The sequence below is a fragment of the Castor canadensis genome, chromosome 12 (assembly GCF_047511655.1).
Source record: "Castor canadensis chromosome 12, mCasCan1.hap1v2, whole genome shotgun sequence".
Classification (NCBI taxonomy): Eukaryota; Metazoa; Chordata; class Mammalia; order Rodentia; family Castoridae; genus Castor; species Castor canadensis.
The window spans coordinates 23,711,861-23,728,797 of NC_133397.1; the positions used below are offsets into that span (position 1 = coordinate 23,711,861).

Here is a 16,937-nt window from a genome sequence, read left to right on the forward strand (position 1 = left end):
GGCTGGGTGCTTACTAGGCAGACTTGAGTCGTACCTCCAGCTGGCCAAGATGCTTTTAATTAGGGACTGATTAGTTTGCTATTGCTGCTATAAAAAATGACCACAATCTTGGTAGTTTAAGTTTACCCAGATTTATTATGCTATAGTTGTGGAGGTAACGATACAGAATGGGTCTTCCTGAGTTAAAGTCAAGACGTTAGCAAGGCTGTGTGCCTCGGAGGCTCTTGGGGAGAACTGGCAAGGGTGCTCTCAGAGACGTTATCTTTAGAAATTATGGAGAACCAGAAAGATCCTAGAAGATTCTAGTAAGTAAAAGCATTCTGGAGATTTAAAAAGAAATTACACTCAGATCTTTAAATAAATGATTCGCAAATTTTTAAATAGGAGTGCAATAGCTGGCTGGAACAACTGGTGATCAGGAAATAGTCATGACAGAATTACTCTGGTAAGGGAAGTGAGTATCATAGACTTAGATTACCTTACTTTTGGTAAAGCTTTTGATCATTCTTCCCTACTATTCCACTAGCTGTATATTCCCTTTTAGTTTGAATCATTGGAAGAGCTACACTTTTTTTTTTCAGTATTGAGGTTTGAGCTCAGGGCCTACACCTTGAGTTAATCCATCAGTCCTTTTTTGTGAAGAGTTTTTTTTTGAGATAGGGTCTCACAAACTCTTTGCTTAGGCTGACTTTGAACCACAACCCTCCTGATCTCTGCTTCCTGTGTGGCTAGGATTACAGGCATAAGTCACTGGTGCCCAGTTTAAGAGCTCTGCCTTAAATGATTGGGTTTAACTTTTGTCAGCTCTTAGGTGTCTGTTCACTATTTCATTAGAGACTTGAATGACGTCATTACAAGTGTTTCAGTTTTTCTGATAACATAGAGCTTGAAAAGATAGCAATCATGAAATTACATGTCAATATTTAGTTATTTTTGCATACTGGAATACTATACCAGAGCAACTTAGTAGGGCTAAGCCAATGTAGGACTAGGGTATATTTTTGAGAAGTCTCTTATGCTAGGTTTTGGGTAAATAAAAGATGGCTGTTGTTCCTGAAGGTGTTAAAATCCAGTTCATAATTATAAAAAAAAAAAAAAGAGCTAGTAGCACTGGATAGATTAGATCTCAAATGGAATTTGTAGGCTACATAGGCATTCATTCAACAGAGGAGCCAGTCACTGAGGAGTAGGTGACCAAGGAAGCCATTACTGGTGAACTGGAACTGACCTAGGCTCTGAAGGCAGGTGGACTTGACACTACCAGTGGACGAGGTCAGTTGGTGTCAGGCTGGGGGAAACTTAAGGGGGTGGGCAGCAAGAATTACAAGCACCTTTAAACCACATGGGTTACATCTTAGCAACATGTTGCAGCCAGGAAGGCATTTTTAGATGAAGTAAATGATATTTATTCATTAAAAATGAAAATGAATACACTTTCTAAATAAAAGGCTAAAAGAATCAATATGTTTGTCCTGGCCTGAATGTAAATCCATGTATTTTGTTGTGTTCTGGTCTCAGTAGTCCATCTGATGTATGCTTTATTTTTCTTTATTCATTTATTCATATGTGCATGATATATGTTTTTGTAATGAATCCAAGATTGCATAATTATTTAACACCTTTGCATTACATAATTCTATATCGATTAGAGAGGATAGTGTTCCCTGTGGTCATCATTGAGTCTTTCTTTCTGCCACACGGCTTTCTTCGTAGCCTTCTATTTCTGCTTTAAATCATGAGCTTTTAAAACCCGAGGTGCTTCTTCCCCCTTCTGTCAGGTGGCACAAGAAAAAATTTAAATCCATGTAAATTGTAAGTCTGTCAGCCCTCTGACAAACCTGTTAATTTGAAATACAGTGTTCTCACCCTGTGCAAAGTCACTTTTTTCCACCTAAACTTCCATTTACAGGGTTTTAGCAAGTGCACATTTGATAGCAAGTATTAAAAAGAAATAAAAGCTCCACTCTTTATTGTTTAATTCTCTGCCTTTGTCTTTTTATGCAGTCATTTCTTCTTACCACTTTGCCCATCTTCTTTAATGAGATTATATTCCTTGGCTATGCTGCTTTTTATAATTTTTAGGAAACACTTTATTTTATTAAAACAGGTAAAAACCAGTGATAGAGTGGCATTCAAGCTTATATGTCATAGTGCCTGCATGATCAGAGATACTTTTTTAAGGTACATTTTTTATTTTATAATGCCTTTGCATTTTAAAATAATTATAGACTCTCAGAGAATTTGCAAAATGGTTCAGAGAGATCCTATGTGTCTTTCCCCCAGGGGTTACACTTTATATAACTGTAATAAAATATGGAAATTGATGTGAGTACAATGTATGTGTGTAGATCTGTGTCGCTTGTCACATGCGTAATTTCCTGTTGTCAATCAAATGCACAGAGTTCATCCGTACAAAGATCTTCCTTCACTACCCCTTGGGCGGTTATGTTTAAGACCAGAATTTAAAAAGTGTTAAATCCTCATCATGTAAACAACTGATACCCCTTTTGATATCTCAAAATGAAAACAGATCACTCATTTCCTCAATAGGCAGAGCTTAAGGTCATGTTCTATATTGTCTGTATCAACCTCCTTGTTAGCAATGTCTGCATGGGTTTGTTGTATCTGAAGACCTAATATTAGTTAATTGAAACAAAGCACAGTAAGCAAGTTTGCAAGTTTTTATTTTGCTCTTGTTTTAATTCTTAGATAGACCTTAATGTTGGTTTACATGCCTAATATTTTAATCAAAGATGTTATTTCCTAATATGAAATGTAAATTTTGATATATTATACAATCATATATTTTTCATACTAAAGATCATCATTGGGCAATATGTAAGATGATGAAACAGTTTTTGTTGTTTTTTTCCCCTTTGGTGGCACTGGGGTTTCAATTCAGGGACTCATGCTTGCTACGCAGGCGCTTACTACCTGAGCCACCACCTCCCCACCCCAAGTCCTTTTTGGCTTTTTAGTTATTTTTCAGGTAGGGTCTTGTGTTTTTGCTTTGGACTGACCTCTGACTGTGATCCTCTTATCTATAGTCTCCCACATAGGTAGGAACACAGATGGGACCACCATTCCTGGCTTATTGATTGAGATGGGGTCTCATTAACTTTTTGCTTGTGCTGACCTCAAACTGCAATCCTCCTGATCTCTGCCTCCCAAGTAGCTGGGATTATAGATATGGACCACTATTCCTGGTGATGGAACAGTTTTCTAAGCAATATATTCTTTACTTTCATGTATATTTTCCTCTTTTTTTTTCTATGCTAGGGCTAGAACCCAGGGATTTGTGATGCGAGGCAAGTATTCTACTGCTGGCTGTACCCCCAGTCCTGTGAACATTTTCTTAATATTGATTTATGCTTATACAATGGAATTTAAGGCAGTAAACTTTTTTGGTTACATCTGACCTAGCAAAATTTGAAAAATCTGCAGCTTATGCATTAAGTTCTGGCAACCTCTAGAAATACTGTGCAAAGAGGAAAGCAGCCATTTCATGACAACTCCTCTTGAGTAATGTCTTACACTTCTGTTATCTCACCTTGCTGTGGTACCATGTATGAAGGGAAAGATAGGAGCCATAGTAGAGTGTGAGCTCCTCAAGAGCAGAGGACATTTGGACATTTGTTGGAGAAAAAGAGAGTGACCTGCGAGGCAGAAACCTTGGATTCTAATTCTGTAACTAATTCTGTTTGTGGGACGATAGATTTTCCATGTGTTATTTTCATGGAGATAACTATACTTTTGTCTCAACCTTGACACCAAGATTAAGTTAGATCTTCTGTTTGTTGGGAACAGAAGGTATTACTATTTTCTTTGTTTTTGTATACCCTTGAAATAAATTAGTATTGTTGATGCTCAATAAGTGATAGTTCAGTGATCATTCTTGTATTATTTCTCAAAATTCTGTTGACCATGAAGTTTTCATATGTGGACTAATAGAAGTTATTACCAGGTACAGATGAAGTATGAAAGGGAAGGTAAAAATGAGTCACTTTTCAAGAGTATGTTGTTAATTTTTCTAGGACCAGTTTGGATGTACTTCTGAGGATGGGTGGAAGTACAGATTTCAGAGTATCAAGGGAGGAGGTAGAGAAGAAGAAAAAAGCCAGTAGGGTTAGGCAGTATAGTAGTAGAAGAAGAAAGACCTATCAGCTGGGGGAGCTAGTGGGATCCCATGGTCATTCCCACTAACTTGGAAGTATTGGTTAGGAATGTTTCAGGTTCATGGCACTTGGTAGCTTAGCTGTGTCTTCACAATTGTGACAGTGTCTACCTTAATGTGAAGAATGTTAATGGAAAAATATCTAGAACTGTGCTGTCTACTACAGAAGCCACTAGCCATACCTGTGACGACTGAGCACTTGAAATGTGGCTAATCCAAATTGACATGTACGTACATGTAAAGTAAGCACTGGTGTTTGAAGAGTTAGTATGAAAAAAACCTCAATAATTTTTATATTGGTTACATGTGGTAGTGCTAATATTGTAGATATATTGGGTTATATTATTTACATCTGGTTTCTTTTTATCATTTTAAATGTGTTAAATAATCTTAAATTACAGTTAGGGCTCACCTTTGTGCTTTGAATTATTTTTCTCGTGGTCAGCACTGATCTACAATGGTGGGAGGGGAGACCAGGAGTGCTAAGAGAAGTATCAAAATATCTGGATCATGTGGGGTTGAAGGTCTTTTCCTTGTGGGCTGTGGGTATATCAGGTGCTCTGCTGGCCAGCCACATGTCACAGGGCAAGTAAAGGTGTTCTCCCATAATCCTCCTTTTACTTATACTGCTTGGACTTATGCCCTAATAGCATTTGACTTGGGGAGAAACACTGGCTTGGGTTGTACTCCTTTGGAAGGGTATAGTGGGGTGGTCAGCTAGGCACATTCCTAGGAACTGAATGGCTTTGTTTTTGTGTTTAACTATGTGGAACTATTAGGAGTTGAATGTTGCTTAAAATAACTTGGGATCTTGTGCACAGCAGTTTCTGTCTTGGGTTTTTACCTTATTCATAGTGGTGTGTATCTAAATTACCATTACCTCAAGAATTAAAGGTGAAGATGACTTCAATCTTGATGACACCTAACAGGAGCTTTATTGTTGTTACTAAGTAATAGAAGTATTACTAGAAAATTCAAGTTCCTCTCAGGAGCAGGATGCACCAAGTGAAAAAGACCTTGTTTTACAGAAACACAGAGGAAATCCTTTGCCTACACTTACAGAGCAGCTCGTGAGGAAGACCTGCAACTGTGCCTCCTGCCTGTATTTGTGAGGCTGTTTGTTCTGAAATCTTGGGTGCCTTGCACATTTCCCTAGTGGCCTTTTAGGTGTCAGGTGCACTGCTGGTACCAAATCCTCAACACAAAGGAATTGACAGGTGTTGTCAAGAGACCAGCTGAGTTCAGTTTTCAAAGCCTGTCTCCTGTAGTAAAAGGTGAGGAATGCTGCGTTTGAAGTATATCATTTTTGAACATGTACAAATGACTCAACTGTTCACCACCCCCCCCAAAAAAAGTTTCCTCCATTTCAGTGAATATATAGTATCACTAACTTACTTACTATAAAGAACTGTGGGGGGGGGAGTGTTGATTAGGTCAGGGAGGCACATAAGCCTAATAAACAGATTTCTTTCCTGGGAATTTTGAGTGAGTACTGAGAGAGTAAGATTTGCTTCTTTCTGAGTAACTGGTCTATGTGTGACCTGTAAATCTGGGAGCTTTTTTCTCCTATCATCCAGTTCAGAGAATCCCAGGCTGGTGAATAGTGATATACCCCATATCCTTTTGACAAAATTATCTTTTATGTGCTCAAATTAGTTTGAATTGGAATTCTGTCACCTGAAAATAACAGTCCTCAGTAAATTATTCCCAGAATATCCTGGGAATACCTCTGTCAGAGCACTTGCCACTTAAATTGAAATGTTTTTCTAGTCAAAATCAACCTTAAGATCTCCATTACTTAACCAAGCTCTTGGTACAGTATGTGCTTAGTAAATTTTGTTGAATGGCTGAATAGATGTGTGTGCACATGAGCTGCGAAGATTTCATTATATGTACTTTGATTTTAAATTCCTTTAAAATTTTCTTGAATGGGTAATATATTCATATTGTTCAGTCTCTTACTCACCATTTCCTGAATCCACCCAAATTTTACCACTTACCTTTCCCTTTCCTACCCAGGCAAGCACTAATGCGGCCTTTTTTCCTTGTTTAGCTTTCCAGAGTTTCTTTATGCATATATTAGCAAATGCAAATATACATTTCCTCCTTTTAATGCAAATGGTAGCATATATGTTGTTTGCCCCATGCCTTTGCCTGAATGGAGCTCAGATTTTTTCCCATTTAAGAACAAAGGGAATGCCCTCATTCTTCTTGCAATTAAATGTGACTGCATTGTACAATTGAACCATAATTTATTAAATCTGAACTCTAATTTTGGTCAGTTTCTAATCTTATTGCAAACAATATAGGAGTAAATAATTTTGTATGGAAATGTCATTTTGCAAATCTGTAAGATTAATTACTAGAAGTGGAACTGCTAGATTAAAGATTATATGTGTGCATAATTTCATCATCAAAATGCCCTCCATGAAGTTTAGGCCAGTTTATTCAGCCAGCAGCAATATGTGAAAATGGTCGTTTCTCCACATTACTATCAGGAGTGCATTAGCATACTGGTAGATTTCTGTCAAGTCGCACTTCTCTTAATAGCTAAGTAGCTCTCCTTTACCTAACCATTCCACAGATAATGACTAAGAACTCTGGATAAAAAGTTAAAGCCATTTGCCTAAAACCACTGAAGAGTCAAGCAGGTAGATATTGAGTGGGGACTGATAAGGAAAGCTAGGCCTTGTTATTGTGGGACAATATCAAAATGTTTAATGTACAACAAAGTGGAGTCATCGGGCAGGAGATAACACTCATATAGTTCCAAATGTGAAAGACATAAATTTAGAGACTCAAAAAGCTCTCCAAATGCCAACTGAGATACAAGCAAGGAAAAAATAACTAAGATACGTCAGAGTCAAAACATTGAAAACCAATCACAAAGGAAAAATCTTGGGCTAGGGATATAGCTCAGTGGTACAGTGCTTGCCTACCATGCCAAGACCTCTGGGTTCCATCCCCAACTATAATAACCACAATGTGATGACAACAATAACAAAGAAGAAGGAAAAGGAGAAGGAGGAGAAGAAGGAGAGGAAGAGGGAAAGGGAGAGGGAGAGAGCGAGGGGAACAGGGAACGACAGGGGGAGGGGGAGGGAGAGGGAGAGAGGGAGAGGGAGGGAGATGGGGAGGGGAAAAAGGAGGAGAGAGGGAGGAGGAGTCCATTCTACCAGCTCTTTTTGTGACGGATTTTTTTTGAGATAGGGTCTTGCCTGGGCTGGCTTTGAACTATGATCCTCCTGATCTCTGACTCCTGAGTAGCAAGGATTACAGGTGTAAGCCACTGGTGCCTGGCTCCTTTGCCTTTTTATCTCAGATTTTTTAGCCTTTTTTTTTTTTGTTTAAATTAGGGTTATTAGTTCTTTGTGATAGACTGGCCAAACTTTTTTTCTCAGTTTGCCCGTTGTCTTTTGACTTTGTGATGGTATTCTTTTGCTATCTAGAAAAATTTTATGTGCGGGTGTATCAATCCTTTCCTTTATTTATGACTTTTGAGTTTATAGTCATATTAGGAAGGCATGCTGACTGCAAGCTTATAAAGATGTTTGTCACTTTTCTTCTTTATTGCTTCAGTTTGTATACTGAAATGCTTAATCTATTTGGATTTTACTCCCTATAATCTGATACGGAATGTGGGCTTAAGTTGTCGCCCCTGCCCACCCTCCCCCCAGATGGCTACCTAGTTGTCCCAGCACTATCAATTAATCCTAAGTGTATTTGAGCTCGCTTCTGGACTTAACTCCTGTTCCATTAGATTTAGCACTCATTATTACACTATAATTCTTGGTTTTGTAATTTGCTTTACTCTCTGGTACAGATACTACTCTGTCATTGCTTTTCTCCTGTAGACATTCCCTAGTCAAGACTAATCAGCATTTTTCCATGGGGTCTTTTAACTTGGCATGTTAAAGATTCCCTCAAAGACATGAGCCGTCAAATCCTAGATGGGTCATGTTTTCCTGACATTTACTGTCATAATACTCTCCTTTGATAGCGTTTATCATATGTTGTAACAACTTGCAGTAGTGATTATTTTGGTTAATGTCTGACTCACTCACTAGATTATAAACGCCATGAGGGCAGTGACCCTGTCTCTTTCATTCGGTGTGTTTGTGATACCCAGCGCTATGCCCACCCATGTTAGGCTGTTATTTCATAGTCACAAATGCATGAATACACCTTTAGTTTTGAGACTGAGTTCTGTGTGTTGTTACTCTCTCAATGACCGTAACAAAATTCTTAACTTTTGTAGGCCTCATTTTTTCTCATTTTAAAAGTAAGTATAGATGAATTATATCTATTGAACATGGTTTGGGGGAATAATTGAATGATACATTTTAGAAAACATTTCGTAAAGTATAAAATTCTAATTAGGCTGACTTTGGCTTTCCTTTTCACATGTGCTCCTATGTGTTTATGCACAAACTAAGAGCAATTTCCAGACTTAGGCTTCCTGGTTGTCACTTTGAAGAACCAATGTTACCAGATTATCACTTCACAGATAGTCTTAGCCCTCACTGTTTCTTAGCTTTGGCTTTTCTGTGTGGTAATAGTCAATTTCAGATAAAAGCTTACTTGTTGACAAGAGAAATGTCCCTAGGAAAGGAAGTAAGATTTCCCTTGACAGAACAACCTGAGCTGGGAGTCCATTCAACACAAGATGTCTACCTGTCAATTCCAGAAGAAGAAGAAAACTGTGACACAGCTGCTACTATGAGAAGAGAAGCCTAGGCCTAGTAAATTGCCAAACTTAGAGTCTTGTCAGGTGAATATACTTGCCGACGTACTATAACTTGAAAAAGGGAAGGGCAAATGTATTTATTGCTAATGCTGGGGAGACTGCCATTAAGGCAGTTGGCAGAAAGGCTGACATTTTCACAGTCATAGGTCAGGTAATTTTCTACATCTAGCTAAGAGAAGATTGGACGAAGGGCTGATAAAAAAATCAAATTATTCTGTTCACTTGGCTGCATCTAAATGTCTCATTTTTAGCTTACAAGAAAGATTGCTGTTGTAGCAATCTTTGATGTTACAACAAAGTGGCTGTAAATTGCTTAAATAACTAACTGTTGGAACTTCAGCTATAAAGACACACAAAAAAGTCATTGTCTGCGGTATAACGAGGGGTTTTTCTTTGTGCTTTCTTCCTGTAGTATTTGTAACTTAAATTTTACATGAAAGCCTATTCTTATCTCTCATTTACTCAGTTTCATAGAGGAAGATTAGCTTATAGGTCATAAGGAGGGTCAGCTGTAGATAAAAAGTGAATTCTGGAGTCTGGGTTCCCAGCATTTCCAGTGCTATAGAGACAAGTACTGAGTTCTCTTTACCCTTTCAGGGGTAAAGTATAGCAGGTAATGGTGGGCTGGAGGTGTGGCTCAAGTAGCGAAGAGCCTACTTAGCAAGTGCAAGGCCCTGAGTTCAAATCCCAGTGCTGCCAAAATAAATAGATAAAAATAAATAAATAACATATAAGAAGGTAATGGTAGTTGCCCACTTGGCAACACACATACTAAAATTGGGAGGATACAGAGAAAGCATGCCTCCTGCACAAGGATGACAAACAAATTCATGAAGTAGTCCTTATTTTTGAATGTCACAATAAAACCCTTTATTTTGTACAATTAATATATGCTAATAAAAATGTTTAAGCCAGGTAGTTCATGCATGTAATCCCAGCTACTCAAAAGGCAGATGGATCAGGAGGATCATTGTTTGAAGGCAGTCCAATAGTTCATAAGACCCTATCTTGAAAAACCTATCACAAAAAAGGGCTCGTGGAGTGGCTTAAGGTGTAAGCCCTGAATTCAAACTCTGTTACTGCAAAAAAACCCCAACAGTTTAAAAAAAATGGTATGGTAGGCTTGCAAGTTGGAGATTAGAAAGTGCTTTTTATGGTTCCCAGTAGAACAAATTCCCTTCATAGTTTTAAATTTCTTTTCTTATGACTCTAGTTTTGTACATCAGTCTCATGCTGATAAACACAAATTTATGTTGGTCCTGGGACCAACATTATTTTTTATTAGGACTTTTGTTGTGTAAATCAGCCTGTTGCCAACAAACACAAATTTATATTAGTTCTAGGATCAACATTTTGAAAAGGGATAAAGTCAGGATCATCTGAGAGTTTTTAAAAGAATGTTTGGTCTAAAATAGCCAGTAGAATAAAAATATACTGAATAAACTAAAATGGGCAAAATGCATGAACTAAAATAACTAGCAGTTCAAATGAGTCCAAGGCTGAACATGTAATTACTTTTCCTGTTACCGTACATGTATAAGGCTCTTTTAAATTTTAAAATCCTTTTGCTTTTCATGTGTGTACACACTCTTTTACACACACAAATGCATGTGTGTATACATGAGCAATAGAACACTAGTAAATAGAAATGACTATTTATTGGTACATATTAAAGTGAGTTTGATTTATCATCATCTCTCCAATTGTCTTCCCCCACCTCTTGAATCTCATGGTACTTTTTAAAGACCTATCTTAACTTCTCCCCTACTGACTTAAGTGTTCCATGTAATTGTAGTAGTCACCTTAGTTAGTGTTCACTTATTTTTTGAATGAGTATTGCACATTTGATGGGGCTTTAGAAATTGCCCACACTGTGGAGGAGAGTTTCTGGGTGATGTTTGGTCAGTGTGAGTGCATATTTGCTCCAGGAACACACAAAGATCCTTGCTATTCCCTGACCATGCAGGCACACTGCTACATAAACCTTTTATACACTTGCTGTTCTCTTTGCCTGGATGGTTTGCTTTCTCACTTCTTTTGCATCTTTGCTTAATTGTTCCCTTGTCAGATTATACAGGAGCTATATCACCATCATTGAGAGTTTTGGACAAATGAGTACCAATGTGTTGAAAGAACCACAGTGTCTGTTGTGAGGAGAATAAACTGCAGCCAAACAAGGTCTGAAGCAGTGAGGGGCAATAGCAGTTGTCCAGCTTAGAGATTATGGTAGCTCAGACCAGGTGGTGGTGGAGGTGAGAAGTGGCTGCATTCAGAATATATGTTGCAGGTGGAGTCGAGGATTTGCTGCCACTTTAAATGTGAGATGACAGAGAAAGATAGGCGTAAAGGTGATTGTGGAGTTTTTGGTCTGGGAGACTTGAAAGAACAGACTTTCCACTTACTGAAATGAGGAATAAATATAGAGGAAAGACACAAAATCATGGTAGTTGGATAAATGAAATTTGAGTTAGGGAAACGTCTAGGTTGGAGATAAAACATTGGGGAATCATTAGCACATGAATATTATTTAAAGTCATGAGCCTAGATGAAATCTCCTGAGGAGTGTAGTAAAGAGAAGAGGTCTTGGAGATAAGCCCAGGTCTTCTCCAGTGTTTAGAGGTTGATGGGACAGGGCTGGGAGGGTTGGCATAGAGAAGACTTTGGAAACAGAGGGACCCTGGAATCCAAGTGAAGTAGGTTCCAGGAAATGAGTGGTCAGCTGTGTCAAAATGCTGCTGACAGATGCTCGGGTGAAGACTGAGGAATGACCGTTGGAATGATCATTGGATGTCACTGGCAACCTTGTGAATTGTTTGGGTGGAGGGAGGAGGAATAAAGGCTGACTGGAAAGAATAATAAAAGAGGAAATGCTGGCCTCAAACATAGGCTCAGGTTTTTTAAAGGGATAATTTCGTAAAGTAGAACAGAGAAATAAGATGGTTGCTGAAGAAGGAAAAGTGACGTCAAGGAAGATTTTTGTTTTTAAATGATGCTTGCATGCTGATGGGGGTGAGTGAGAAAAGAGAGGAAAATTGTGTAGGAGAAATAGAAGGGGAGAGTTTTGGGGAACCTGTGTTCTTTGATAAGTGTTCTTACTTTTACAGCCTTGTACCCAGCACCAGGAGAAGACTTTTCTGTTTTCTTTTCCACACTCTGAACTCCCAGTGGACTAGGGAGTTGAGTTTCTTATAAGCTCTCATTTACTTCCATACTGTTATATGTTGCCTCTGAACTTAACTGTTTCAAAGTATGGCCCCCTTGTACTTAAAAACAGACTCTTTATTAGTGGGTCAGAGACCTTAATATAAAGCCTGAGACTTTGAAACTAGTTCAGGAAAGAGTAGGGAATACACTGGAACATATAGGCATAGGTAATAACTTCCTAAATAGAACTCCAGTGGCTCAGTAACTAGAGAAAGAATGGACAAATGGGACTATAAGAAATTAAAAAGCTTCTTCACAGTAAAGGAAATGATTGCCAGACTAAAGAGGCAGACCACAGAATGGGAGAAAATCTTTGCCAGCTATACATCTGACAAGGGATTGAGAACCAGAATTTACAGAGAGCTCAAAAAATTAAACTCCTAAGGAATCAATGGGCCCAATTAAAAAATGGGCAAATGAACCAAACAAGAGTTTTTTTTTTCCCAAAGGAAGGAGTACAAATAGCCAGAACACATGAAGAATGCTCAACATACCTAGCCAGAAAGGAAATGCAAATCAAAACCACATTAAGATTCCACCTCACTCCAATTAGAATGGCTACCATCAAGAACACAGACAACAAATGCTGGTGAGAATGCAGGAAAAAGGAGCCCTCGTACATTGTTGGTGAGAATGTAAATTAGTAAAACCACTATGGAAAACAGTACGGAGGCTCCTCAAAAAACTAAAAATAATACGATCTAGCAATTCCACTCCTAGAGATATACCCCAAGGAATGTAAGTCAGGTTACAATAAAGGCACCTACACACCCATGTTTGATGCAGCATTATTCAGAATAGCTAAGCTATGGATGCCCCACTACTGATGAATGGATTAAGGAAATGTGGTATTTATATACAGTGGTATTTTATTAAGCCATAAAGAAGAATGAAATTTTGTCATTTACAGGTAAATGGATGGAACATCATTTATATGTTTTCCATCATACATAGGTGGAGAATGTCATCTTTTTTTTTTTTTTCTTGTTCCTTCTTTTTTTTTTTTTTTCTTTTATTATTCATATGTGCATACAAGGCTTGGTTCATTTCTCCCGCCTGCCCCCACCCCCTCCCTTACCACCCACTCCACCCCCTCCCGCTCCCCCCCCTCAATACCCAGCAGAAACTATTTTGCCCTTATTTCTAATTTTGTTGTAGAGACAGTATAAGCATTAATAGGAAGGAACAAGGGGTTTTGCTGGTTGAGATAAGGATAGCTATACAGGGCATTGACTCACATTGATTTCCTGTGCATGGGTGTTACCTTCTAGGTTAATTCTTTTTGATCTAACCTTTTCTCTAGTACCTGTTCCCCTTTTCCTATTGGCCTCAGTTGCTTTTAAGGTATCTGCTTTAGTTTCTCTGCGTTAAGGGCAACAAATGCTAGTTAGTTTTTTAGGTGTCTTACCTATCCTCACCCCTCCCTTGTGTGCTCTCGCTTTTATCATGTGCTCAAAGTCCAATCCCCTTGTTGTGTTTGCCCTTGATCTAATGTCCACATATGAGGGAGAACATACGATTTTTGGTCTTTTGGGCCAGGCTAACCTCACTCAGAATGATGTTCTCCAGTTCCATCCATTTACCAGCGAATGATAACATTTCGTTCTTCTTCATGGCTGCATAGAATTCCATTGTGTATAGATACCACATTTTCTTAATCCATTCGTCTGTGCTGGGGCATCTTGGCTGTTTCCATAACTTGGCTATTGTGAATAGTGCCGCAATAAACATGGATGTGCAGGTGCCTCTGGAGTAACAGTCTTTTGGGTATATCCCCAAGAGTGGTATTGCTGGATCAAATGGTAGATCGATGTCCAGCTTTTTAAGTAGCCTCCAAATTTTTTTCCAGAGTGGTTGTACTAGTTTACAGGAGAATGTCATCTTAACTGAAATTAGCCAGGTTCAGAAAGACAAAAGTCTTTTCTCTCATGTGGAAGATGGATCCAATCCAAATATAAGCGTTGTTATACATACATATAAATATATACAGAATATGTTTCCAAAAGTGGGACTGCTAGAGGAGACTAAGGGAGGAGGAAAAGAAGAAAGTGATAGAGAGTGAATAATAATGAAATACATCACATCTGAGTAGGAACAAGACCCAAAACACACTGAAACCGGTCAAACAATACAAGGTGGGGAAAGGGGGAGAAAGAGCAGTGGAAGGGTTAGCACAGTATATTTAGTAGGTAAAATACCGGGGCAGAATCCCCACTGAACAATGATCAGGATGAACGACAGGATGAAGCCCAGGAAGTAAAATAGGTCATGTTAAGAGGAAGGCCCTAGTGAGATGTGGAGAGTAAATAAAGAGGGTAAAGGAAGGTGAATATAGACAATGAACTTTCTATACAGGTAGAACATGGAAACCTGTTGAAGTTCTTTAAGAAAGGGAATGGGGTGGAAAGGACAATAATGGAGGGGATGAACCAAACCAGGGTATAATATATGTGTATATGGAAATGTCACAATGAAATCCCCCATATAACTATCATATACTAATAAAAATGTTAAAAAAATAAAAAAAATAAAAAAGAAAGAAAGCCTGGCCCTGGTGTCAGATCAAAATGAGGAAATCAGAAAGGGGTATAAGAAGGCAGAAGTGCCTAGGGGAAGACTCATTAGTGAAACTAAAGTTGGTATTAAAACAAACAAAGCCCAGACTCTTGGCTCCAGCCATGACTCGATCCAAAGAACCATACTTAATAGGGTATATTAGCCTCTAGAAGTAAACACAACATCAGAACACCCTTTCTGAAAAGCTTAGATTATAACAGCAGGCAAGAATTATACTAGGACCTCACCAGCTTTCTCCCACTTGTGATGAGCTACTGGTACGTCGTTGATGACCTATAGGTACCCTCCCCAGTGCTGGGTTGTGAGTAGCTGCACATCATAGCATTTAGCACTGAGAGCAGCTGCTCAGCTCTGAGCATTGTCCTGTTTCTCATCCTTCACATTCCTGGTGGCACAGTGGCTTGTGTGACTCCTATCTGGCTTGCCTCAGCTTTCTCTGGGTCTACTCACTTCTTATTTCTGCCTTATCTGTTACAAGGTTAGGCATGTGGTGATGGAGAAATGTACTTTCCCTAGCCAGAGGTTGATGCAAGTTAAAAAATGTTGTAAGCAGTACAGCAAACATCCATGAACTAGACAGGTGTCAGTCATCATTGTTATTTTCTGAGGTCAAGGTTTATATTTCTGTCTCCACTCTCAAGGTTTTAGATCAGTTTTAAAATTAGGGCCAGAACTCTGAAGCCAACTAGAAGGGTGTTTGTGAAAGGAGGAGTGACAGTTGTGAAAGCACCTGTAAGACGTATACCTGGTACCTGTGTGGGGCTCCTCTACTCATCCAAATTATTTATAAATGATTAAAAATATGTTTTGGGGTGTCTGGCTGATTTAAAGGTACTGGGGATTGAATTCAAGACCTTGCATTTGTTAGGCAAACACTATACCACTTAAGCCATGTCCCCAGTCTTTTTTTTTTTTTTTTTTTCAGTTTTTAATTTTGCTTTTCAAATAGGTGCTTGTGCTAATTTTTGCCCTAGCTGGCCTCAAACTGCAATCCTTCTACCCCCTGCCTCTTGAGTAACTGGCATTCAGGCATGTCCTGTCATGCCTGGCAAGATCTATCTAGTCTTTTTTTTTTCTTATCTTTTTTATTGTTTTATTATTCATATGTGCATACACTGCTTGGGTCATTTCTCCCCCCTGCCCCCACCCCCTCCCTTACCACCCACTCCGCCCCCTCCCTCTCCCCCCCCATCCCCTCAATACCCTGCAGAAACTATTTTGCCCTTATCTTTAATTTTGTTGAAGAGAGTATAAGCAATAATAGGAAGGAACAAGGGTTTTTGCTGGTTGAGATAAGGATAGCTATACAGGGCATTGACTCACATTGATTTCCTGTGCGTGTGTGTTACCTTCTAAGTTAATTCTTTTTGATCTCACCTTTTCTCTAGTTCCTGGTCCCCTTCTCCTATTGGCCTCAGTTGCTTTAAAGTATCTGCTTTAGTTTCTCTGCGTTGAGGGAAACAAATGCTAACTAATTTTTTAGGTGTCTTACCTATCCTCACACCTCCCTTGTGTGCACTCGCTTTTATCTTGTGATCAAAATTCAATCACCTTGTTGTGTTTGCCCTTGATCTAATGTCCACATATGAAGGAGAACATATGATTTTTGGTCTTTTGGGCCAGGCTAACCTCACTCAGAATGATGTTCTCCAATTCCATCCATTTACCATCGAATGAAAACATTTCGTTCTTCTTCATGGCTGCATAAAATTCCATTGTGTATAGATACCACATTTTCTTAATCCATTCGTCAGTAGTGGGGCGTCTTGGCTGTTTCCATAACTTGGCTATTGTGAATAGTGCCACAATAAACATGGGTGTGCAGGTGCCTCTGGAGTAACCTGTGTCACAGTCTTTTGGGTATATCCCCAAGAGTAGTATTGCTGGATCAAATGGTAGATCAATGTCTAGCTTTTTAAGAAGCCTCCAAATTTTTTTCCAGAGTGGTTGTACTAGTTTACATTCCCACCAACAGTGTAAGAGGGTTCTTTTCCCCCGCATCCTCGCCAACACCTATTGTTGGTGGTGTTGCTAATTCTAACAGGGGTGAGGTGGAATCTTAGTGTGGTTTTAATTTGCATTTCCATTATTGCTAGAGATGGTGAGCATTTTTTCATGTGTTTTTTGGCCATTTGAATTTCTTCTTTTGAGAAAGTTCTGTTAGTTCACTTGCCCATTTCTTTATTGGTTCATTAGTTTTGGGAGAATAGTTTTTTAAGTTCCCTATATATTCTG

General features: G+C 38.8%; 1 protein-coding gene and 1 non-coding gene across 4 annotated transcripts in view; both read left to right on the forward strand.

The window, feature by feature from the left end:
• The window catches only part of Babam2 (BRISC and BRCA1 A complex member 2), a 372,389-nt gene that overhangs the window by 105,106 nt on the left and 250,346 nt on the right, over positions 1–16,937 (forward strand). The gene's annotated exons all lie outside the window — the stretch shown is intronic.
• LOC141415195 (U6 spliceosomal RNA) lies at positions 9,669–9,771 on the forward strand. The gene has a single exon (XR_012440209.1). It is a non-coding gene; the product is annotated as a U6 spliceosomal RNA (small nuclear RNA).